This window comes from Lissotriton vulgaris, chromosome 6 (assembly GCF_964263255.1).
Source record: "Lissotriton vulgaris chromosome 6, aLisVul1.2, whole genome shotgun sequence".
NCBI classification, from domain to species: Eukaryota; Metazoa; Chordata; class Amphibia; order Caudata; family Salamandridae; genus Lissotriton; species Lissotriton vulgaris.
The window spans coordinates 1,071,487,949-1,071,514,394 of record NC_141694.1 but is presented as its reverse complement, the minus strand read 5'-3'; positions in this window follow the sequence as shown (position 1 = coordinate 1,071,514,394).

Sequence of the window (26,446 nt, the reverse complement as noted above, 5' to 3'; positions counted from 1 at the left end):
TCTTTCCCAAAGTCTACGGGATAGAAGACAATGATTCAGTTACCCTGGTAGATCAGTGAACAATGGAGTCTGTTCCTCCTCTGTTCCCAATTGATGTACACCTTACTCATAGCGAAGTACTGATGGCAATTAACGAGAGCAAGGGGAGAAAAGTTCCCGGTCCTGACGGGACTCCGATAGACCTCTACAAGTTTACAATGTACGTTTGGTCACCATTGTTAACTCGAGTGCTAAACGCCTGCTGCGCGGAGTGATTCATAAAAACTTGGTCTGAGTCCGTCATCATACCAATATTTAAGAAAGGGGACAGGGAAAACCCCGCTTGCTATCGACCTATATCCCTCCTGGACTCATTAATGAAAGTTGCGGGTAGAGTGATTCTTAATAGATTGCAACAATGGGCGGAGGATAATAATATCCTAAGCCCCGTGCAATATGGATTCAGGGAGGGTAGGGGTACGGTGGAAAAAGTTTTAAATTTTATTTTAATTCAGGGGAAGTATACTCATGCCAAAGAGGGAAAATTATTTGCAGTTTTCGTCAATCTAACTGCGGCCTTTGATTAAGTTGTCCACTTTAGGTTATGGCAGATTTTGGAAAGCCTCCAGGTTGACCCATCTTTGGTGCAATTCCTGAGGCAGCTTTATGCAGGAGCTTCTGCAAGAGTAAGGTATGGCCTAAAAGGAGAATGCACTAAGCCGTTCCGCGAGGAGGAGGGCGTCAGACAAGGATGTTTACTGGCCCCATTCCTATTCCCTATTTATACCAACGCTTTAGAGGAGGAATTGGTGGCCAGTGTGAGAGACCCTCCAAAAATCAATAACAAATAGATTGTCTACCTTCTCTACGCAGACGACGCCGTGCTGATGTCCAGAACTCAACTGGGCCTACAAAAAGCCCTCTCTACCTATATTATTTCATGGGGAATAGGGCTTGCACCTTAACGTGAAGAAAACCTTTGTTATGCCCTGCTGTAAGGGGAGAAACAATCGATGCAACCTAGTTGTAGACAAAGGGAAAATAGAACAGACAAAAAGGATTTATTACTTGGGCATTTTGTTAGAGAATATGGGATCTGGGAGATCTGCAATTAAAAATATGTCCCTCCTGTTTAAAAGATCAACTGTAGCCGTGATTTTGTTTTCTAAGAAAATGGGCAAAAGGTCCCCTAGGATCCTGCTAAAAATCTATCAAGCGAAATGCTTAAGTATAGCGATGTATGGGGCAGGCATCTGGGGACTTTATGATGTCTCTCCGATCCAGGTCACAGAAAATGCTTTTTTAAGATTCTTATTAGCTGTCCCACAAAGTACATCGGTTTTTAACTGCCACAGTGAATTAGGGATTTCATACATTGCCGATCTGATTAAAATGCAGCCCATGCTACTTTGGCACAGAGTTTGGACATCGCCACACCTAGCACTAAACAGAATAATCCTAACTGATTCTATGGGTCTAGATCAGTCAGGAAAAATCCCATGGCTAAGTTATATAAGAAAACTATCTAATGACTTAGGGGGAACAGACTTTTATACTGACCCTCGTGTAATGAGTACTATGTGTAGAAGAAATGAGTTAAAGAGAATCTGCTTAAGTCATTTGGAGTCTTTAAGATTTGGGCTGGAAATCAATAAGAGTACTGCCCTGCGGCATCAAACAACCTTGATCTGTGACACTATTCAAGTAGTGTGTCCTGGTGGTTATGACAGATACGGCCTGACTAGGTTCAGGTTCAATAATTTTCATCGTTTAGTATCTTTTCCTACCACCAATGATTGGTTCAGACAGCTCTACCTATGCCCATGTGATAATCTTTCTATACAGACTACAATGCATGTGACTCTCTTTTGTAAATTTTACACGAATGAAGGTGCTAAATGGATTATGCCTTTTTTTTTAAAGGCGCATGGAGGCAATGTCGCCAAGCCTTTTTATTATTACAGTTATTGGAAAATGTTTATGTAATCAGAATTATGGCTGGTTTCCTGAAAAGTGCAATAAGAAAAAGGAAAAGTTTAACTTTCTAAAAGAAATAATTTTAACCAAATATATGTACTTTGAGGATAGCTGATGGATGTATTTTAACCTGTAAATGAAATGAAATGAATTGTATTGTCTATGATATTTGTGGCTTTTATGGGTTTTATGATATTTAAAAATCGAAAAAAGCATTTTCAAATTCAGATTAGATAAGGATATGCTTCTATCAGGATGACTGTAGGAGTGGACACAGACTCACAGTGTGATTGCAGACAAGCATGACAATTACGTGGACTTTTGCAGGACTGACTCAGTAGTCTGCCAGGAGTTAGGGGACAATATACATTGGGCACATTTGACTGTACCACTGCTTGTCTCAATGCCTGAGTCATTCTCCAAGTGCATAGACAGTGACTGGGTTCCCAGAGTGCTAGTAATTGACAGCAGGATATGTTTATAGGCGTTTATGTTTCAGCAGAGAGATTAGATAAGGACATGCTTCTATCAGGATGATTGTAGAAGTGGACACAGACTCGCAGCATGATTCTAGACAAGCATGACTATTCCCTGGACTTTTGCAGGACTGACTCAGTAGTCTGCAAGGGGTTAGGGGACCGCAAATAGTTGTGCACATTTGACTGTACCACTGCTTGTCTCAATGCCTGAGTCATTCTCCAAGTGCATAGACAGTGACTGGGTTCCCAGAGTGCTAGTAGTTGACAGCAGGATACGTTTAGCGCTTATGTTTCAGCAGAGAGACTAGATAGGGACATGCTTCTCTCAGGATGATTGTAGGAGTGGACACACACTCACAGTGTGATTCCAGAGAAGCATGACTATTCTCTGGACCTTTGCAGGACTGACTCTGTAGTCTGCAAGGGATTAGGGGACTGCATACATTCTGCACAATTGATTGTACCACTGCTTGTCTCAATGCCTGAGTCATTCTCCAAGTGCGTAGACAGTGACTGGGTTCCCAGAGTGCTAGTAGTTGACAGCAGGATACGTTTATAAGCCCCTATGTTTCAGCAGAGAGATTAGATAAGGACATGCTTCTGTCAGGATGTTTGTAAGAGTTGACACAGACTCACAGTGTGATTCCAGACAAGCATGACTATTCCCTGGACCTTTGCAGGACTGACTTAGTAGTCTGCAAGGGGTTAGGTGACCGCATACATTGTGCACATTTGACTGTACCACTGCTTGTCTCAATGCCGGAGTCATTCTCCAAGTGCATAGACAGTGACTGGGTTACCAGAGAGGGTTCATTGACTAAATATTGAGGGATAGAATATAGGTTGCCCAAAATATTGACTCAAAAATGTAGAGGGACAGAATATAGAATGCCTATCTACATACAGGTAAGTACTAAAATATCGAGTACAAAATATGGAATATTAAAATATAGTTAACTAAAATAACACATTTTTTAAATGTATTAAAAATAATATAAAAGTTATTAAATAATGAACACAATTAAAGAAAACATAGTTAAAATAATGTAAAAAAGCTTAAAATGTAAAAATAATAAATGTAAAAACACCCATCTTTTTTTAACATATATATATATTTACTTAATAATATTATAAAATAATTATTAATCCTAATTATAAAATATTTAAAACAGTATTACAAATATATTTGCATATATGTATATATAAATAAACCGTTTATGTGAATATAAAAATAAATATATAATAATTTAAATAATTAAAGTATTACTTTTTACGGTAATTGACAATTGACACTTCATTAAATATAACAAAATTAGGAACATTACATAGCTGAGGGGAAAAAATTAGTATTTACACTCCAACAAGAACAAAAGTAAAGAATTTGTTGGATAGTGGTAGAGTAAAAATTACTATTCCCACTCCAGTAAGTGCAACAGTAGGGAAAGTTTTGGATAGCGTAGGGGTAAAAATTACTATTCCTACTCCATAGAGTGCAACAGTAGCAAAAGCATTGGATAGCGTAGGGGTAAAAATTACTATTCCCACTCCAGTGAGTGTAACAGTAGGGAAAGCGTTGGCTAGCTTAGGGGTAAAATTTACTATTCCCACTCCAGAGAGTGCAACAGTAGGGAAAACGTTGGATAGCTTAGGGGTAAAAATTACTATTCCCACTCCAGAGAGTGCAACAGTAGGGAAAACATTCGATAGCGGGAGAGTAAAAATTACTATTCCCACTCCAGAGAGTGCAGCAGTAGGGAAAGCGTTGGATAGCGTAGGGGTAAACATTACTATTCCCACACCAGAGAGTGCAACAGTAGGGAAAACATTGGATAGCAGGAGAGTAAAAATTACTATTCCCACTCTAGAGAGTGCAACAGTAGGGAAAGCGTTGGTAGCGTAGGGGTAAAAGTTACTATTCCCACTCCAGTGAGTGTAACAGTAGGGAAAGCGTTGGATAGCGTAGGGGTAAAATTTACTATTCCCACTCCAGAGAGTGCAACAGTAGGGAAAACGTTGGATAGCTTAGAGGTAAAAATTACTATTCCCACTCCAGAGAGTGCAACAGTAGGGAAAACATTGGATAGCGGGAGGGTAAAAATTACTATTCCCACTCCAGAGAGTGCAACAGTAGGGAAAGCGTTGGATAGCATAGGGGTAATAATTACTATTCCCACACCAGAGAGTGCAACAGTAGGAAAAACATTGGATAGCAGGAGGGTAAAAATTACTATTCCAACTCTAGAGAGTGCAACAGTAGGGAAATTGTTGGTAGCGTAGGGGCAAAAATTACTATTCCCACTCAAGTGAATGCAACAGTAGAGAAAGTGTTGGATAGCGTCGGGGTAAAAGTTACTATTCCCACTCCAGAGAGTGCAACAGTAGGGAAAGTAAGGATTTATGATTTAAATAGGAATAAATCAATGATCAATACCAATTAAAAAATAATTAAAATGTATTACCAATCACAAAATATGTAATGATGAATTAATTTTGAATACCAATAAATATTATTTATTACAATTAATTACTTAATAATAATTCATTAACAACCAATCATTTTTAATACCAAAAATGTAATATGTAATAAAAAAATTACCAATTAATAATTAATTAACAATATATTTATCTCAATACACAAAAATATTTTTAATAATAATTTAATTACAATTAAATTACTTCCCAGCCTATTCCCCTATAACCCACAACACACTCCAAATAATACATTAATACAATTAACATAATTATCAATTAACAATCAATTAATGATCAATGCATATAAATGAAAATAATTATTTACTTAATTACAATTAAATTACTTGCCACCCTATTCCCCTATAACCCACAATCCGCTACAGAACTAAAACGCTAAATTAAATTAAAAATATTTAATCATTCATAAAAATTAATATTTAATTTACTCTAATTAAATTACTCTCCACCCTATTCCCCTATAAACACACAACCCGCTACGGAATTAAATTACGCAAAAACTAAATAACATCAAGTTCATTACTTGAAAACAATTAAACATAAATTACAAAAATAATATAATTTTAACACATATACTACCATACATAACACTAAAAAAATTGATAATATAGAAAACGATTTTTTTTCGTGTTGCAGGTGTGAGTGGACGCGCTGAGCTGAGCGGACGCGCTGGGGCCACGGCTCTGATCCACATCGATTTCCTCACCTCGTCTCCCCCTTCAGCATCTTGGGAGAAGCGGCTCCCCGGCTGGCGTCTGGTGTCTTGTTTGCTTTCCCGCCCCGTCCCCCCTGCTATCCGCGGTGTACGGAGCGGGAGCACAGGGCAGGGCAGAGTACTGCGGCGGCTAAAAATCGGGAATGGCCCGGTAGTGGCGGGAACGTGGTAGCGGCGGGAGCCGCAGGGAGGCGTCTTAGGAGCACCTCGGAGGAAAAGCACTAGCACAGGCACAGCAGGGGTAGCACATCAGGGGCAACGGGCAGGACTCTCTATTTCCACCATACCCATCAGTGCCCAATCAGTTGCAGCAGCAGACGCGGGAATTGAGGAGCCAGCAAAGCAACAGCAACAGTGGACAGCCTGCTCCAGCCCGCCTTAGCCCACACCGGAGCCAGACAAGCCCCTTCCATGAGCTGTGAGTAGCGGTTGGACCTACGGTTGCCATTCAGTACGGCAGGAGCCGAGCGGCGCCCGGGAGAGGTGCAGGAGCAACTCGTGCTTCCTGTGCAAGGGATAGCTGTAGCTTCGCCCCGCCGCCGGAGTCGTATGACACTGTTCAGCGCGGATTCTTACTAACTTTTGCTGCTAGACCCCAGGAGACTCCTTATCTTTGTGATCAGCGGCCGGGCTTGGCTCCACCATATCCAGCGGGAAATCGACCGGCCGGGCTTGGCTCCGCCGGTCGAACTACATTGCCCAGCAGCCTCCTGGGGAAATTGACGTCAGCATCCACCGCGCCAGGCGGCGCATAAAGCATCGGCAGGTCCCTCGTCCCGCGAGGACGTGCGCGGGACGCGCCGGACTAAGCCCGGACAAAGGGCGGGCCCCCTGTGGCCCTTAGTGGCTGAAGTAGGCTGGGCTGGGCCCACTTATTTACATTTTAACTATTTTACTCCTATTTTTAGTCTATCTTTTTGACTAGTTTGTTACATAGTCATTATCCATTTTTTGCTTTCATCGACCTTGACCTGTTTACTGCATACAGGAATTCTGTGTTTATTCCGCAATTGTCTTAATTTATATATTTTAAGCTGCTAATTATTGCTTTTTAACGATGACTGCTAAAAAACTTCGCTCTGGGAGACTTTTGGGGGGAAGGTCTTGTGTTAAGACGAGATCTAACCCCGTGCGAAACAAGGACTCAAAAAATCTTCAACTAAAGGGTCACTGTCAGTTATTCCAGTTGTGGGAAAAGTCAACAGATAAGAACTTGGTGATGGAGGTTGACCCTGATAACACTGCTATAAATAAGAACATAGCGGTAACTCCCGCATTAGGCGTAGAATCTGTGCCTGCAAAGAAAGGGGACGTTCCAGTAGAAAAAACGATTCTTGCCTTACAGACCAGTGTGAAGCATAATCTAAACCCCATTGAAGGCTCTAATACTATTAATTTGCCCTCTTCTGGAACTGAGAACGTGCATCAAATTAGTATCCCTCCAAAGTCCGAAATATGCTTGACTAACGACCTATTAGGAAGCTCCCAGGCAAAGTAGGTATGTGATGGTAATTTTCAAGGGTTAGATATTGATTTGGAATTATGCAATCGTTATTTAGCAGATGGATCATTAAAATTGTTTGAAGCTACTAAGACCCCGAAGGGCGCAACCCCTTCTGGTTTGCAGCTCTATAGTAGCACCCCTTCTCTTAAATTTCAAGATTCATCAATGCAGTCCAATCTTTCAAAAAGTCGTGAACTTAATATATCAGGTATCGACCCGATTAGACCACCAGGCTTGGAGCGACATGATAAGCCGATTTTGGAGTCACTGATAGCTCTGGAGCATTTGTTGTCTTCAATATTGCTGTTATTGAATACATTTGTGGGGAGTTCTGATTGTGTTTTAGAATCAGTTACTCAGATATTAAAGGTTTTATTACTTAGAATCCCAGAGAAGACCCCGGATCTAAACCTTGGAGAGGAGCAACAAGATTTGGTTTCCCCCATTATATCTCCATGCGGAAATAATCCAACGTTTATATCCAATAACTGTAATCAAATTATGCCAGAGATTTCAGCCAGTAATGAACTCTCTTTAGTCCCTAAATCATCTGCTTATAATTGTATAAGGGATTCCGATCTTGAAATTGTAGAAGAAGAGGGGGTGGCAGTAGATGGCAATCTTGATAAAGCGCTCTTCCCAATTTTCAGGACGGAAGCCAAGGGGACTGAAGAGGGAGAAAAAATTATTCCAGGTAAACTCAAAAGATGTAAAGGGAAAAAGAGAAAACCTATTCGCAGACATAAGAAAAAGAGGCTGAGACAAATAGTATTTGAGGATTCCCAGATCCAGCCAAATGATCCGCCCAACTCGGAAGGGACAGGTAGTGGGGCCCCGAAACAGGAACCTACTACATGTATCCCCGATAGTCAATTACCAGCGTGTGATATAATCCTCCCTAATTGTTCATCTTTGTCTACAGGAGGACCCCCCTGTGATGTGGGGAAACCTACAATTCTTTTTCCAAAAATAGAAGTGACAAAGTTAGGCCCTCCTGTCTCAATGGTTCTTAACCCTACTGCGCCTATTTTTCATTCCCGGGTTGACGGTACAGCTTGCCCACAGGGTCCTCCTAGAAAAATCTTAGAAGATCCTGTAGATACACTGATTCTAGACTTTTTACCATTGCTTGACAACGATCTGGTATTAAATAGAACATTGTTACTCAAATGTTTTAGTGAAATAGAGAGCTTAAAATTAATTCAATCAAATGACATCGATTTAGTTTCTATGTTAAGAATTGATAATATATCATACATTAGGGTATCGTTCTATTCTAAATAATAGTGAATCTTATCTTGAATCAAGCTGAAAATTTTCAAAGTCGAGGAATTGATGTGTTACCTGTTTTGGCGAATTGTAGAGATAGATTTCATGAAAATCGTTCTAGTCAATCAGGTCACCCTTTCTCTTTTGAGGATCTAAAGATTTGTATATCAAAAACTAAAAGGTTAGTATCCCATGTAACTCCAGCTTTGCAAAAATGTTGTACCCCTAGAGAAGATAACCATCAATGGGATTGGCTTCCTGGGGTCCTATTAAACAAATCAAAAGATAACCCAAAGCTATTTTCTCATCTTTAGCAGCTGTTTAAAAATTCTTTCTTGGAATGCTGCAGGGATTAATAATAGTCCAGAGAAATTGCAGTATCTTTTCTCACTGAACCCAGATGTGATTTGTATTCAAGAGACCTGGTGTATCAATAGAATGGATGTGGGGAAGGATTATTTTGTACTTGAGATTGCGGCTTTTCCCTCGAAGAGAGGACATGCAAAAGGCGGAATTGCATGCCTCCTCTCTAATAGAATAAAGTGGAACTATTTCCACTATGTGGATCAAAGTAACCTTTTTCAGGCGGTTATTTTTATTAGCTTTGGTAATGGGGAACATAAAAACCCACTGGTCATAATAAATGCTTATATCCCCCCTGAGAATTGCTATAGCAGTGTACTGAAGCAGGTTTTTAGTTTTATTAAAAAGATTAGGGAGGAAATACCTACTCCCATGGTCCTGTTAGTGGGGGATTTCAATTGTAGAGTTTCCAACTTTAGCTTAGAACTCTTTAGAAATAAGTCTAAAGAGGAAGCTTTTTTGATTCCTCAAGCCCTCTTCCCTGACAAAATCAAAACTAATAAAAGAGGGAAAATTCTGCTGGAAGAATTATCTCTTACGGAGGGACTAATAGTGAATGGTAGGCTCCCTTCGGATGTTCCAGCGAATTACACCCACAAATCCAGTACAAGTGAATCCATTTTGGACTATGCAATTATAGATTATTGTTCCTTCCCTTTATTGAGAGATTTGGTGGTCTCAGACAATATATTGAGTGACCATAAGTTGTTAACTCTAACCCTTTCAATACACCTTCCTGAATCTGACCCCTGGTCACTTAATGGTGATATGGTCAACATGAATAAAAAGTCTGGTAGATGTTTCTGGGACTTCAAAGCCATAGAGGGCTTGGGGCGTATTTTGAATAAAACTATCTTAGAGTTAAATAACTGGAAAGGGTCTGAGTTAACCCGCTTCAAGGATCTCATGGAGAGAATCATTTTGGATGTTAATAAATCTAATTCGACACCGAAAAGGATTCTTCTCCCAAGATCGATTATTCTTCTTAAAAAGGAAATAAATAAGTTAGTGAGGGAGCAATACGTGTGCAGATCAATCGAAAGAGTCCATAAAATTGATTGCTTAAAAAGAAGGAGAAATAGGATTAAGAAAAAGATAAAAAAAGAAAAAGAAGATTCCCTTTGGATAAGTCTACGGGAGGCAGTGGTTCATGGCAAAGTTAGACAGTTTTGGACCCATATTGGGGAGGGATGCGGTGCAAGAGTTGGTCCCCTACCGATTCCCATCCCTGAATCATTATGGGTCAATTATATTTCTACTTTATACTCTTTGAATGGGGAGTCGGCTGAGCTTAGGAACCTTAGTATTGAGTTTGACTCGACAATAGAACCCCCCACAGAAAAAACTATTGAACAGGCGATTAAAGATATGCGTACTTCAGGAGCCATGGGACCTGATGAACTCCTGATATCCGTCCTGAAACAGGAGCCAATTTTATGGAGCAAAATATTGTTTCATGTTTTCAGTTTCTGTTTCGTGAAGAAAATTGTCCCTTCTTCTTGGAAAGGGAGTATACTGGTGCCACTCTTCAAGAAGGGCGATAGGGATATTCCAAAAAACTATCGTCAAATAGCCCTCCTTGACGCAACTGGAAAAGTTTTTACCAAGTGTTTGCTATCCTTAATTAATGATTGGGTTGAGGCAAACAATATATTACCCTTAGAACAGACTGGATTTCGAAAAGGGCAAGGCACCTTAGATAACCTTACTGCACTACAGATCATTTCGGATAAATATGTAAAGGTCCGTGGGGGATTTGTGTATGCGGCATTTATAGACTTCTCCACAGCATTCGATAAGGTGGGTCGTATTCTGCTGTGGAGAAAGCTATCCGCAATGGGCATGCCTCCTCACTTGCTTGACCTGGTGCAGGTTTTACATACTGATACATGGTGCCGTGTTCTTCAAGGTGGAACAAGGGGGCTATCACAAGTTATCCCATCAATTAATGGATTGAAACAGGGTTGTCTCCTTGCTCCATTGCTCTTTTCCTTGTATTTTGCGGATCTCCCTGCATCTATCTCGTCAAGTGATGGAATAGCCTCGATTGTAGGGGGAATTCCAATTTCCTGTTTGTTATATGCAGACGACATTATAATATTTGATCTAACACCTAAAGGGTTGGCCAATCGTCTTCGAGCACTTGATCTTTTTTCCGAAGCCCACTTCTTGAAGATGAATGCATCAAAAAGCAAAATCATGTGTGTTGCAGGGAGAAAAAAGTTAAAGTATAAGAATTTTGCATGGTCAGTTGGCGGTCACAAATTGGAGGTGGTAAAGACATATGTCTATTTAGGAAAAATTATCTCCAATAATTTAAGTGACAAACCCCATACTGATAACCACTCCCGCAAAGCTTTGTCCCAGGGAAAGGGCTTGGCTACCTTATACTTAGCCATGGGGAGAAGGCATTTCGATCACCTACTGGAAGTTTTTAGGGCAAAAATTCCACCCTCCCTTTTGTATGGAATGGAATTGGTAGATCTAAGGCAATAGAATTTTTTACACACTATAGAATGGAAGTTGTTAAGATCTATATCTTCTCTTATTACTGCCTGCTCTGCAGCCGCCTGCAGACTTGAATATGGCCTTCGCAGTAGCTGGGTGCAGGTCCTAGCAGCGGTAGTACGGTGGGTAGCTAGTTTGGATAGAGGAGAAAAGGGTTCATTAAGAGACTTTATGAAGATTGAACTTTTAGGCAGTTTAAGAGAACACTCACAAATTGTTAAAAATTTCAGAAAGGCGGTAGATCTTCTTCAATTGGAAGAGACCACTCTCTTTATTATTTCTGCCGCACAATTAAAGTTACTTCTGAAAGAGGCAACCTGGGATCTTAGTTTTAAAATGGACAAGGAGGCTATCCTCGCTAAGAAGGGAGCTAACCATCTTACTGATTCGTACATGAGGAAAGCCATTCAACCTTATGTCACCTGGAATTTACCTCATGGCATTCGACGTTTCTGGTTTCTCCTAAGACAGGATCTATTACCATTAAACAATTTATTAGCAAAATGGTACGGTACTCCTCCAAATTGTAATCTTTGCAACTTGTCCTCCCAGGATTGCTTGCATGTTCTCTTCATATGTCCCATATTGCGCCCGTTCCGGCGCAAGTGGTTAAGATTCATATGTCTGCAATTGGGTATTTTAAATGCTAACTCTTTTCTACTTGCACTGTATAACCCTCCAAATGAAATTTTCTGTTTTAATGTTTTTAACTTTTTTAAATGCTTTTTAGCTATTTATTGATGACTTTTGTGGCTGATGATATTTGACTTCTGTGTATTTTTTGTAAGCATTGTAAAGATCTATTTTGCATTCAGTGGATTTTGTACTGTGTATGGTTTTTATGTGGATCTCCTCGGAGTTCCAAAACATAATAAAGGAATTGAAATTGAAATTGATTTTTCTGAATTCAACATTATGGAAAACTATATTTCTAAATTCGATATTATGGAATGATTGTTGAGTGAAGTAGTGTGGCTCACTGGTTAGAGGCGGCAGACCCGAGAGCAGAGGACGGCCCGGGACCAGGGTTCGATTCCCGGCGCGGCAGGTTTCTGGACCAGGGTCAGCGGACTCGATAATTCTCTCGCCTCGGTGCCCACTCTGATCAGCGATCACACTCGGCAACTCTGGGCATTAGCTTGCCTCATCTTCACTAACGGCCCCACCAGACCGCTGGGGATGCCTGGTCTCACCCTGCAGATACCCATTAAGGGACCATCTCTCAGGGAAGCCAGGAAGGGTTTCGCAGCGGTCGAAGCGCCTTGGGACCCTACGGGTAAGTAGTGCGCTATATAAATGCCAATACATACATACATACATACATTGTATTAATGTATTATTTGGAGTGTGTTGTGGGTTATAGGGGAATAGGCTGGAAAGTAATTTAATTGTAATTAAATTATTATTAAACATATTTTTGTGTATTGAGAAATAATATATTGTTAATTAATTGGTAATTTTTTATTACATATTACATTTTTGGTATTAAAAATGATTGGTTGTTAATTAATTATTCATAAGTAATTAATTTTAATAAATAATATTTATTGGTATTTATAATGAATTCATCATTACATATTTTGTGATTGGTAATACATTTTAATAATTTTTTAATTGGTATTGATCATTCATTTATTCTTATTTAAATCATAAATCATTACTTTCCATACTGTTGCACTCTCTGGAGTGGGAATAGTAACTTTTACCCCTACGCTATCCAACACTTTCTCTACTGTTGCACTCACTTGAGTGGGAATAGTAACTTTTACCCCTACGCTACCAACGCTTTCCCTACTGTTGCACTCTCTAGAGTGGGAATAGTAATTTTTACCCTACTGCTATCCAATGTTTTCCCTACTGTTGCACTCTCTGGTGTGGGAATAGTAATTTTTACCCCTACGCTATCCAACGCTTTCCCTACTGTTGCATTCTCTGCAGTGGGAATAGTAATTTTTACCCTCCCGCTATCCAACGTTTTCCCTAATGTTGCACTCTCTGGAGTGGGAATAGTAATTTTTACCCCTAAGCTATCCAATGTTTTCCCTACTGTTGCACTCTCTGGAGTGGGAATAGTAAATTTTTCCCTACGCTATCCAACGCTTTCCCTACTGTTACACTCACTGGAGTGGGAATAATAATTTTTACCCCTACGCTATCCAACGCTTTTGCTACTGTTGCAATCTATGGAGTAGGAATAGTAATTTTTACCCTCCCGCTATCGAACGCTTTCCCTACTGTTGCACTCTCTGGAGTGGGAATAGTAATTTTTACCCCTACGCTATCCAACACTTTCCCTACTGTTGCACTTACTGGAGTGGGAATAGTAATTTTTACTCTACCACTATCCAACAAATTCTTTACTTTTGTCGGAGTGTGAATACTATTTTTTTTCCCTCAGCTATGTAATGTTCCTAATTTTGTTATATTTAATGAAGTGTCAATTGTCAAGTAACGTAAAAAGTAATACTTTAATTATTTAAACTATTATATATTTATTTTTATATTCCCATAAAAGGTTTATTTATATATACATATATGCAAATATATTTGTAATACTGTTTTACATATTTTATAATTAGGATTAATAATTATTTTATAATATTATTAAGTAAATATATATATGTTAAAAAAGATGGGTGTTTTTACATTTATTATTTTTACATTTTAAGCTTTTTTACATTATTTTAACTATGTTTTCCTTAATTGTGTTCATTATTTAATAACTTTTATATTATTTTTAATACATTTAAAAATGTGTTATTTTAGTTAACTATATTTTAATATTCTATATTTTGTACTCGAAATTTTAGTACTTACCTGTATGTAGATAGGCAGTCTATATTCTATCCCTGGATATTTAGTCATTGAACCCTCTCTGGTAACCCAGTCGCTGTCTATGCACTTGGAGAATGACTCCGGCATTGAGACAAGCAGTGGTACAGTCAAATGTGCACAATGTATGCGGTCACCTAACCCCTTGCAGACTACTGAGTCAGTCCTGCAAAAGTCCAGGGAATAGTCATGCTTGTCTGGAATCACACTGTGAGTCTGTGTCCACTCTTACAAACATCCTGACAGAGGCATGTCCTTATCTAATCTATATAATCAACATAATTATCCATTAACAATCTATTGATTATCAATACATGTAAATAAAAATAATTATTTACTTAATTACAATTAAATTACTTGCCACCCTATTCCCCTATAACCCCACAATCCGCTACAGAACTAAAACGCAAAATTCAATTAAAAATATTTAATCATTCATAAAAATTAATATTTAATTTACTATAATTAAATTACTCTCCACCCTATTCCCCTATAAACACACAACCCGCTACGGAATTAAATTATGCAAAAACTAAATAACATCAAATTCATTACTTTAAAACAATTAAACATAAATTACAAAAATAATATATAATTTTAACACATATACTACCATACATAACACTAAACAAAAATTGATAATATGGAAAACGATTTTTCTGAATTCAACATTATGGAAAACTATATTTCTAAATTCGAAAATATGGAAATCGATATTTGTTACCTCAAATTTGATATTCTATACAATTATATTTTGGGAATTCGATATTCTGGCCTCTCTATATTTTTTATTCGATATTCTGTACAGTCGATATTTCAAATTCAATATTTTGGGTGTTTACCCCCAGAGTGCTAGTAGTTGACAGCAGGATAAGTTTATAAGTACTTATGTTTCAACAGAGAGATTAGATAAGGACATGCTTCTGTCAGGATGTTTGTAGGAGTGGACACAGACTCACAGTGTGATTCCAGACAAGCATGACTATTCCCTGGACTTTTGCAGGACTGACTCAGTAGTCTGCAAGGGGTTAGGTGACCGCATACATTGTGCAGATTTAACTGTACCACTGCTTGTCTCAATGCCGGAGTCATTCTCCAAGTACATAGACAGTGACTAAATATCGAGGGATAGAATATAGAATGCCCAAAATATCGACTCAAAAATATAGAGGGGCAGAATATAGAATGCCTATCTACATACAGGTAAGTACTAATATATCGAGTAACCATGGGCGAATTTTGCGAATCTGGCGTTCGCGAATTTTACGAATTTGCGAACTCGCAATCCGCAAAATCCGCGAATTCTCGCGAATTTGCAGATTTCTTTTTTTTGTGTGTTCGCAAGGATTTCTGCCAGTTCGCAAGGATTTCTGACAGTTCGCGAGGGTTTTGTAACAGTTGGCAATCGCGAACTTACATGTCGGCTCGCAACGGTCACGATTATGTGTTTCTACGTCTGGTTCATCATCATAGGTTCCCAGCACCCTCTGTTTCACCCCTGCCACCCTCTGTTTTACCCATGCCACCCTCTGGTACATCAATGCCTTATGCCACCCTCTGGTTCATCATCACTGTAGATTATGGGGGGAAAAAGCAAGCACACCTGCCTGCTTCAACTGACATGAATTAATTTGGGGTTGATTTATTAATGTGTCACTGTTTTAAAATTCCAGTCTGGCACCTGCTTCCTTATCTGCAATTTGCTTTCTGTTGCAGTGCAATTTTTTTTCCAGGACCTTTGTGGACTACTTGTAGCTATTCTATGAGCCTGCTGTGAGGGTCAGAGCAGGGTCATACAATTGTTGCAACTAGCAACTGAACTGGGAATTTGCGGATTTTTTTTTGGGTGTTCGCAAGGATTTCTGCCAGTTCGCAAGGATTTCTGACAGTTCGCGAGGGTTTTGTAACAGTTCGCAATTGCGAACTTACATGTCGGCCCGCAACGGTCACGATTATGTTGTTTCTACGTCTGGTTCATCATCACAGGTTCCCAGCACCCTCTGTTTCACCCCTGCCTCCTCTGTTTCACCCATGCCACCCTCTGGTACATCAATGCCTTATGCCACCCTCTGGTTCATCATCACTGTAGATTATGGGGGGGAAAAGCAAGCACACCTGCCTGCTTCAACTGACATGAATTAATTTGGGGTTGATTTATTAATGTGTCACTGTTTTAAAATTCCAGTCTGGCACCTGCTTCCTTATCTGTAATTTGCTTTCTGTTGCAGTGCAATTTTTTTTTCCAGGACCTTTGTGGCCTACTTGTAGCTGTTCTATGAGCCTGCTGTGAGGGTCAGAGCAGGGTCATATAATTGTTGCAACTAGCAACTGAACTCTGGAGGGGCCCTTGTCAGGAAGCACTACAGGGAACGGTTACTAATGACGAGTTTGAACTTTTGAACCTGCTTTCACTTTTGCTAAACTCGTTTTTCTGCAGAGCAGCATTACAGCAACGTTAATGCCCCACCAAGCTTATATGAGAAAGTTGATTTCTAATCCAAAAGTTATCCAAAGAAAATCAAAAGGCCTCAAATCTAAAAAAGTGCAGGCAAATGTCAACCTGAGGAGTTATTCTGATAAAAATAATCATTTTCAGAAGGTCTATGCTGCTTGCTAGTAGATTTCTTGTGCAGAATTGCAATTTTTGTAATTTCGCGAGTGCAAGATTGTTACTGCCCACCGCACCTACATCCGCTGCGTGCGAATTTGCGGATTTTGCGGGAAATTCACGAATCTCGCGGATTGCGAATTTACCGAAAATCCGCAAAATCCGCGAGCGTAACGGATTTTACGCCCATGCTTAATATCGAGTACAAATATAGAATATTAAAATATAATTAACTAAAATAACACATTTTTTAAATGTATTAAAAATAATATAAAAGTTAATAAATAATGAACACAATTAAAGAAAACATAGTTAAAATAATGTAAAAAAGCTTAAAATGTTAAAATAATGAATGTAAAAACACCCATCTTTTTTAACATATATATTTACTTAATAATATTATAAAATAATTATTAATCCTAATTATAAAATATTAAAACAGTATTACAAATATTTGCATATATGTATATATAAATAAACCTTTTATCTGAATATAAAAATAAATATATAATTTAAATAATTAAAGTATTACTTTTTATGTTAATTGACAAATGACACTTCATTAAATATAACAAAATTAGGAACATTACATAGCTGAGGGAAAAAAAATAGTATTCACACTCCAACAATAACAAAAGTAAAGAATTTGTTGGATAGTGGTAGAGTAGAAAATACTATATCCACTCCAGTAAGTGCAACAGTAGGGAAAGTGTTGGATAGCGTAGGGGTAAAAATTACTATTCCCACTCCAGAGAGTGCAACAGTAGAGAAAACATTGGATAGCGGGAGGGTAAAAATGACTATTCCCACTCCAGAGAGTGCAACAGTAGGGAAAGCATTGGATAGCGTAGGCCTAAAAATTACTATTCCCATACCAGAGAGTGCAACAGTAGGGAAAACATTGGATAGCAGGAGGGTAAAAATTACTATTCCCACTCTAGAGAGTGCAACAGTAGGGAAAGTGTTGGGTAGCGTAGGGGTAAAAGTTACTATTCCCACTCCAGAGAGTGCAACAGTAGGGAAAGTAATGATTTATGATTTAAATAAGAATAAATTAATGATCAATACCAATTAAAAAATAATTAAAATTAATTACCAATCACAAAATATGTAATAATTAATTAATTATAAATACCAATAAATATTATTTATTCAAATGAATTACTTATTAATAATTAACTAACAAACAATCATTTTCAATACCAAAAATGTAATACGTAATAAAAAATGACCAATTAATAATTAATTAACAATACATTATTTCTCAATACACAAAAATATTTTAATAATAATTTAATTACAATTAAATTACTTCCCAGCCTATTCCCCTATAACCCACAACCAAGTGCATAGACAGTGACTGGGTTTCCCAGAGTGCTAGTAGTTGACAGCAGAATAAGTTTATAAGTGCTTATGTTTCAGCACAGTGATTAGATTAGGACATGCTTCTGTCAGGATGATTGTAGGAGTGGACACAGACTGACATTGTGATTCCAGGCAAGCATGACTATTCCCTTGACTTTTGCAGGACTGACTCAGTAGTCTGCAAGGGGTTAGATGACCTTATACATTGTGCACATTTGACTGTACCAATCACAGTACATAGAAAATGTATAAGTACTTAGGTGTTACTACACTGAATGCATAAGTGTATGGTGCTCATTGGGTGATTGGAGGAGTGTCTCAGTACTAACAAGGCAATACCTGCTGAGCAAGCAAACTCTTTATAAAATAAAACTACTGCATAGATCTCTACTGCTATATTACCTTTCTACAACTACTTTTAATATTTCACATAGCCAAATACAAAGCAGAAGCCATTCACATTTCTCTACTATAACTCTCACCATGTACCTGAAAAACATAAATGAGTATCGCTGTACAGAACTCTATCTACACCAAATAAATTCACAATGCAAGCTTCAATTTGGAACCAAAAATGATGTTGCATATTTTAACTATACCTCTGTAAACACTTATAAAAACTACTCTCATCACTAATACCTTAACTCGACATGTACATTTCCAATTTGAAATCAACACCTAAAATGATGCACTATAATACTAATGTACATATGCACACATTAAAACAATCAGTCATAATCAGCAATCCCTATTCCAAAACATACATAATACTATGCAAAGTGTATATTAAACAACATTTAAACACATTAAAAAAACTATAATAAATATTTCTTCATTTGAAAATATATCCCAATAACTTCAAATTTTATGAATGATATTTTATGTTTAAAAACAAAGGCACCACATAGTACACCTCACAAATTAAAAACTCACCTTTCAAATTGATTTGTAGATTATGAATTATCTGAATCACACGCCAGATTTTCTTATGCACACAATGAATATAGTGCACTGCTCTTAGCAAATTCAAAAAATGACAAAGTTTCCCTCTCATTGTGCACACATATACATGCAAATATCGAATCACATTGCTTCCCAGATTTATTCAAATTCTAAGACATATTTCTATTGGTTACACATATCAACCCTTGCCAACTGACCTCTAACTGAACCAAAATTGCTTCTGAAATTTTCTGGAGTCGCGCTGTGCACTGTAATAGATGAAACAGTGGATCCTGATGAGAATTCAAAAGTATATTACACATACTTTTACCAGTTTTTTTTCATCACACACTACTTCTAACTATACCAGTGACTTGGGAAATCTCACTGCAATTATATATTACTGTAATATTAATAAGAAATACACATTTTAACGCCACACATATCTCCCAACCCTACCCCCATTCTGCTTAATGCCTGTTTCCATATTAACAGTACATGGAACACTCAACTGAAAACACAGGTCACAAGTTCAGCACACAAAGTTGCAAATTCAAACAGCAAGTGTGCTTGACTTTCCAAAATATCAGCTTATCCTATCTAATGAACTTTTCAAACATTTTTTACTAACCAATAAGAAACATGCTTTTTAAACACAGAAGCATGCACCCTATTTTCCACTCTATATGTTCTCAAACAGCCAATCATTTCTCTTCTCTTTTTTAAAACTGCATCTTGTCGACCATTTTAAAGATCTCTTATTTTACCAACTGCCTACTTTACCTACAGACACCTTTTGAGTGCATCCAGACTTCCCTTCAAGATTATTAGAGTGTGGATTGTGGGACACAGCTATATTTTCTGGTGCAAAAGGTATGCTGAAAGCAGAGGTATTGACAAAGACCTAGCTTTGTAAAACGGAGACATTAAATGGATTGGACAGAGAGGATTAAAGTGGCACCAATTGATGCCATTGGTTAAATCCTTTTTGCATCTCCAACACCCTGACCTCATAATTGTGCGTTTTGGTGGCAATGACCTTTGGCACGTTGACTGGGGTAGGTCTGGAAATGCTAATGAAGGACACCTTTGCAGAATTGATGTTACTTTTCCCCCAAACTGCCTTTGTCTACTCTAGCATATGCCAAACACAGCAATGGAACTGGTCCAATCAATTTTGTCCACAGATTGAGAAAGCTAGGAAACATGTCTATAAAGCTGTTTCAGCTTATCTCAGAGATTACAGTATGGGGTCCATATACAACAATAATCTGTGTTTTAATATGGATGGCATCTACAGGAGAGATGGTGTACAATTCACAGATGAGGGAAACAGAGTCTTTCTCAACAACTTTAGACTCTGCAGAGGCACTTACATATAGATAACAAAAGCTCCCAATAAACACAAGGGCTCCTTTTAGAGCCACCCAAGATCCAAACATATATCCTAGATTTATAATAAAAAAATTGTAATTTTTTTTTGCTGGGAGTTGTGCACCCAGCGTGGCGAGGAGTCGTGCACCCAGTGCGTTCACACCAAGGAGCCGCGTACCCAGTGCGTTCACACCAGGGGACCGAGCTGGGAGCCGTGCACCCAGCTTGTTCATACCAGGGGAACGCACTGGGAGACGTGCACCCAGGACGTTTACACAAGGGGGCCGCGCTGAGAGCCGCGCACCCATCGCCTTCACACCAGGGGGCCGCAACTCCAAATATTTAGTAAAAAAACCTGGCTCCTACCACTAATTTCTGTTCACCCCGGGTGACGCCATCCCCCGGGGCCTAAGCACTTTGTTGGGGACCCTGGGGGGAGCCCCAATGCCCCCACGGTCCTGCCGGAACCCCACGTCCCCTGGGAGCCGACATTGCTTTTCCACATGGGGAGCTGCTAACATGCAGCTCCCCGTGTGGAAAAGCAATTCTGCTTTGGATTTTGGAAGAGAGAGCAGGTTTCCCTGCTCTCTTCAAAAATCCAAACCAGAGTTTGCTACGGTAGGGCGGGAGACGTGCTCCTGCCCTACTGTAGCAAACAGCAATGTCCCGGGGTGGGCACCTTGGGACACTGCAGGAGCCGGCCCTGGGGAGTGGTGGTCCCCAGGGCCATCAAAGGCTCCAGGAGGGGGGCCCGCGGCCCCCCTCACAACATTTTGAAAAAGCTTCAGGGAGTTGGTGGTCCCCGGGGCTGGGGGTCTGATTCGTACTACTTGATTTGAATTTTAGTGCCCTGGGGAGGTGGCGGTCCCCTGGGCATGTGTGGGAGCTTGAGCCACCCCAATACAGGTAACATTTTTCAAAATACAAAGCCCCGGGGAGTGGCAGTCCCCGGGGCTGCGGAGGGCCGTGAGCCCCCCAGATATTTATAGAAAGCTCCTGGAGTGGCGGTCCCTGGGGTTCTGGGCCCCTCCCTGGCCCCTGCTATTACATTATAAAATACCTCCGGGACCTGATCCCCCGGGGGTTAAAATTAACGAAGCGAGGAAGCCCTCGCTTTGTTTTTTTTTTTTTTTATTTGGGTCCAGCACCCAGCGCGCATTCCGCTTTAAAAAAATGCTTTTTCTAACCCTGGGGGTCCTTGTGGGACCCCCTGAGCAGGCCAAGGGGGTCAGGGTATTTCTACCCTGCCCCCTTTCCTTGTTTTGCGCCTTAGTTTTCTGTTTTCTTGTGCCTTGGTTCTGCAGAGGCACAAGATGGCTGCCAACACTTCCTGGTTTGGAGTGTTGACAGCCAATTAGCATGAAGCTCGTGATCGGGAGGTTGAGCGGATCCACTGCACCTCTATATATCGATATTTTTTAGGTTGATTTTCTCAGCAACTACTGCACAGATTTACACCATTTAAGAAAAAGAGTTCTTTCTCAGGCAAGCGGTACCTTCATGCCAAATTTTTTAAACTTTTTTTTTAATTTCTCAAAAAATACTGAACAGATTTACACCAGTTAACAAAAAGAGTTCTTTCTGAACCATGGGCTACCTTTTTGCCAGATTTGGTGTAATTCCGTTCAGCAGTTCGGGCTGTAGCAGTGTCTGAAGTTTCCTATGAGAATTAACATGAAGAAAACAAATTTTGTTTAGAAAGGAGCTGACCGGAGCGGGCCATAAGTTTTGAAAATTTTGCTAAGATACGTCAATCGGCGCCAAAGTTATTGGGTAAAGAAAAAATGCTTTTCCTATGGATAATAGGTCCTAACTATAACTACCTACTGGCGACCGCCAGTAGGTAATATATATATATATATATATCGTAGCTCAGGGCCAACAAGTTTGGGGCATCACATGATGTTTGGAATGACTCTGCCACTGTGCAGACTTCTATCTGGACTACATGACCCAGCATGCATCTGCCTGGGAGGATGTTCGCACAATGCAGGTACACTTTTAATTGGAGGAGGGGTCAAAAACCACCTGATTGGGAGCAGCAAACTTATTAACTGCAATCTGCATGACCCCCAAAGAGACTATGGAGTCCGTGAGACCGGCACTGATGAAAGCCAAGAATGGCTGAAATGCGTCTGCCTAAGCGTTTCAGGGACTGCCAGCAGCGCGCAAGTGTAATTTTAAAATAAAGCCTTTTAAAGACCCCGGAGTGTGTCGAGCCTTTTACCCTACCTGGAAGGAGGCATTGGTCGCCAGTAGGTAGTTATAGTTAGGACCTAGTTTCCATAGGAAATCCGCAACATTCTATTTGGACCAACTTTGGTGCTGGTTGACGAATCTGTGCAAAATTCTCCAAAACGATGGGGGCGCTCCCCATGCAATTTCCATAGGGACCTTCAGACACGGTTACAGCCCAAACTGCTGAACGGAATTACACCAAATTTGACAAAAATTTAGAGTTTGGTTCGCAATTTACGCTTTTTGGTAAATGGTGTAAATCCGTTCGGTAGTTCCTGAGAAAATCGAAAGTAAAATCATAGATATGTCTATAGGCAAAGTACAGTGCGCGTATGGTATGCGTACCCTCCCGAGCACAGGCTTTATGCTAATTGGCTGTCAACACTCCAAACCAGGAAGTGTTGGCAGCCATCTTGTGCCTCGGTAGAACCGAGGCACAAGAAAAATGAAAAAGAAATGCGAAAAACAAGAAAAGGGGGCAGGGTAGAAACACCCTGACCCCCTAGGCCTGCTCAGGGGGTCCCACAAGGACTCCCAAGGCCCAATTATTTAAATTTTAATTTAATCGTGGGAAACGCGTAGGGTACGCGTATCCCATGAAAAAAAAAAAACTGAAGCCGCTTTGTTGGTAATTAGCCCCAGGGATCAATCTTCTTAAATATAATAGGGGACCCAGAGGGGCCCCCCAGCCCCGGGAACCGTCACCCCTGGGGCTTTATTGTTATGTGTGCGGGGGCTCATGGACCCCCCGCAGCCCCGGGGACCGCCACCCCCGGGGGGCATCTTTTTGTTATAATAATGGGGGGCCCAGAGGGGCCCCCCAGCCCTGGGGACTGCCACCCCCGGGCTTTAATATTATGTATGCAGGGGGGCTCACAGCCCCCCCACAGTCCCGGGGACCGCCACCCCTGGGGTTTCTTTTTTATAAAATAAATAAACAAAACCTGTGTGTGGGGCTCAAGTCCCCCCCACATGCCCCGGGGACCGCCACCTCCCTGGGGCTCTAATATTCTAAATAGAGGGGTCCATGACGGACCCCCCAGCCCCAGGGACCACCACCCCTGGGGCTTTTCAATGTTGAAAGGGAGGCCTCGCGGCCGCCCTCCTGGAGCCTTGTGGTGGCCCTGGGGACCGCCACCCCCCAGGGTCGGCTCCTGCAGTGTCCCGGGGTGCCTACCCCCGGGACACAGTAGTTTGCTATGGTAGGGCGGGAGCCTCGCGCCTCCCGCCCTACAATAGCAAACTGCTTTGTTTTTTGAACGAGAGAGCAGAAAACTTGCTCTCTTTTTCAAAAGCCAAAGCCGATTGCTTTTCTGGATGGGGAGCAGCATGTTAGCTGCTCCCCATGCAGAAAAGCAATACCGGCTCCCGCAGGATGCGCTGAGCGGGCAGGGACTGTGGGGGGCTTGGAACCCCCACGGTTCCCCACGGACAGGGCCAGGCCCCGGGGGAGGGGGTCCCCGGGGCCTGAAGTGGCCCGGGAGGGGTCCCAAAATAATAAAATAAAAATGTTTTTTTTTAAAAAAGGAGGCAGGCCGGGGGATGGGGTCCCCGGGGCCTTACGTGTCCAGAGGAGGGGGGCTATGCAGCACCTCTCCTTAAAAAAATGTAAAGACATTTGGCCATGCCCTGGGGGATGCGGTCCGTGGCCCCCTTCCTGTTACAAAAATAAAAATATATATTGGGAGTCAGGCCCTGGGGGATGGGGACCCCAGGGCCCAAAAAAAAGAAAAAGAAGGTGGGCTACACAGTCCTTCTTCCTAAATAAATAAATAAATGGGATCAGGGAGGAGGCCACACCCCCTCCCTGCCCCACTCTGCAAACACGCCCCCTGGCGTGTTTGCAGAGGGTGAAGTAATTCCCCTTGAATACTGGGAGTCCCTGGGGCCAAGTAGCCCACCAGGATCCTCCAGTATGCGCCAGGGGGCTGCCTTGCAGAGAGGTGTAATGAGGCCACACCCCTTTTTACACCTCTCTGCAATGCAGCCCCCTGGCGCATACTGGAGGTTCCTGGTGGGCAAGTTGGTGCCCAGGGACCCCCTGTATTCAAGGGGATTTAGTTCCCCCTCTGGAAACGTGCTAGTGGGCTGCTTTGCAGAGAGGTGTAATGAGGCCATGCCCCTTTTTACACCTCTCTGCAACGCAACCCCCTGGCGCATACCTGAGGTTCCTGGTGGGCTAGTTGCCCCCCAGGGACCCCCAGTGTGCAAGGGGACCTAATCCCCCAATTTAGATCGCGCTACAGGGCGCATTTGCACAGTGGTGAAGGTAGGGGGCGGGGCTTCAGGTGATATGTGTGCAAACATGCCCTGTGGCGCGTTTTAAGTTGGGGAATTAATTCCTCTTCAATCCAAAGGTCCCCTAGGGGCCAATTATCCCAACAGGTACCTCCAGTAAGCGCCACGGAGCTGCATTGCAGAATGTTGTAAAAAGGGGGCGTGGCTCTGAACACCTCTCTGTAACTCAGTCCCTGGCGCATACTGGAGGTACCTGTGGGCTAGTTGGCCCACAGGGGACCTCAGGATTGAAGAGGAATTAATTCCCCAACTTAAAACACGCCACAGGGCGTGTTTGCACACATGTCACCTCAGGCCCCGCCCCCTTCCTTCACTATTGAGCAAAATATTCCTCAAAAATCAGCCGAACTACGAATTCCGATTTACTCACCTGTTATCACGAAAGACGTCAGTGCTGCATCTTTGAGCCCAGTACGGAGCCTGAAAAGTAAATCTAAGCATACTTACCAGTAACTTGTATTTCCTTCCATAGGAATCTATTGTGTGGTTTTCCCCAGAAAAGTTTCTAAGGGGCCCATTAGGATAGCGTGCGGCAAACCACCCCGACCGCCATGGAGGCGGAAATCAACCGCCCGCCATGACTGCGGCAAAACCGGCATGCAAATTAGGATCACCCGCCACGAAAAACCGACCGCAGCGGTCGCTGCCTAAAGAAAACCGCCCAACGCGTGCGGTGATGGCAAAACTCTGACCGCGGCGGCCGGAAAAACAGCGGATAACACAAAACCGTCCACAGGTCCATCAGAGACACCGCACGGGAAATTAGGATAACTCCGAGGGTGTTGCGGGCGGAACCGCCCACACCGACCGCAGCGGACGCACCAATGAGTGAATCGGAGAAATGGCGGACAAGCACAGCAAAGACACCGCTACGGACGAATGTGATAAACATGGCGGACGATGTGAAAAGACCGCAGTCATGCCTAACACTGCACAAACAAAATAGCCCTGCACCCAAAACATACAACACACATAAACACAAACATAAATAACAAAAATAATACACAGAACCACTCCCACAACACACCTGACCACCTAAATCCCATTGGACACACCCACACAGCTGAGTATAAAGCAGTCCCCTGCACTGACCACAATCCTTTGCATCACTCCAGAAGACAAGGCCATACACCACATCTGACAGGAGAGGCAAAAGACCACAGCACACCCATCCACCAACCACCACCACCACCATCACACCATCACAAACAAACCCCCACCACACAACACCCCACACACATCATCACACAGGAAGGGAAGAGGGTAGGTAGGGCCTATTATAGCTCAAAAAGGGGGGATTTACCTATGCCTCTGTGAACAACAATGAAAAGGACATTTAATGCTGAACAAAGGGGAACCACGATTAGTTAGTTAACCCAGACATTTATTTATGTCATTGACTTGTTTTGTTGTGTGTTTCACATTTAAGGGCGAGGAAAATACATTGTCAACTTCACTTTACGCCCAACACAAATTTTTAGAAGGAAAAAGCAAAAAAGACATAC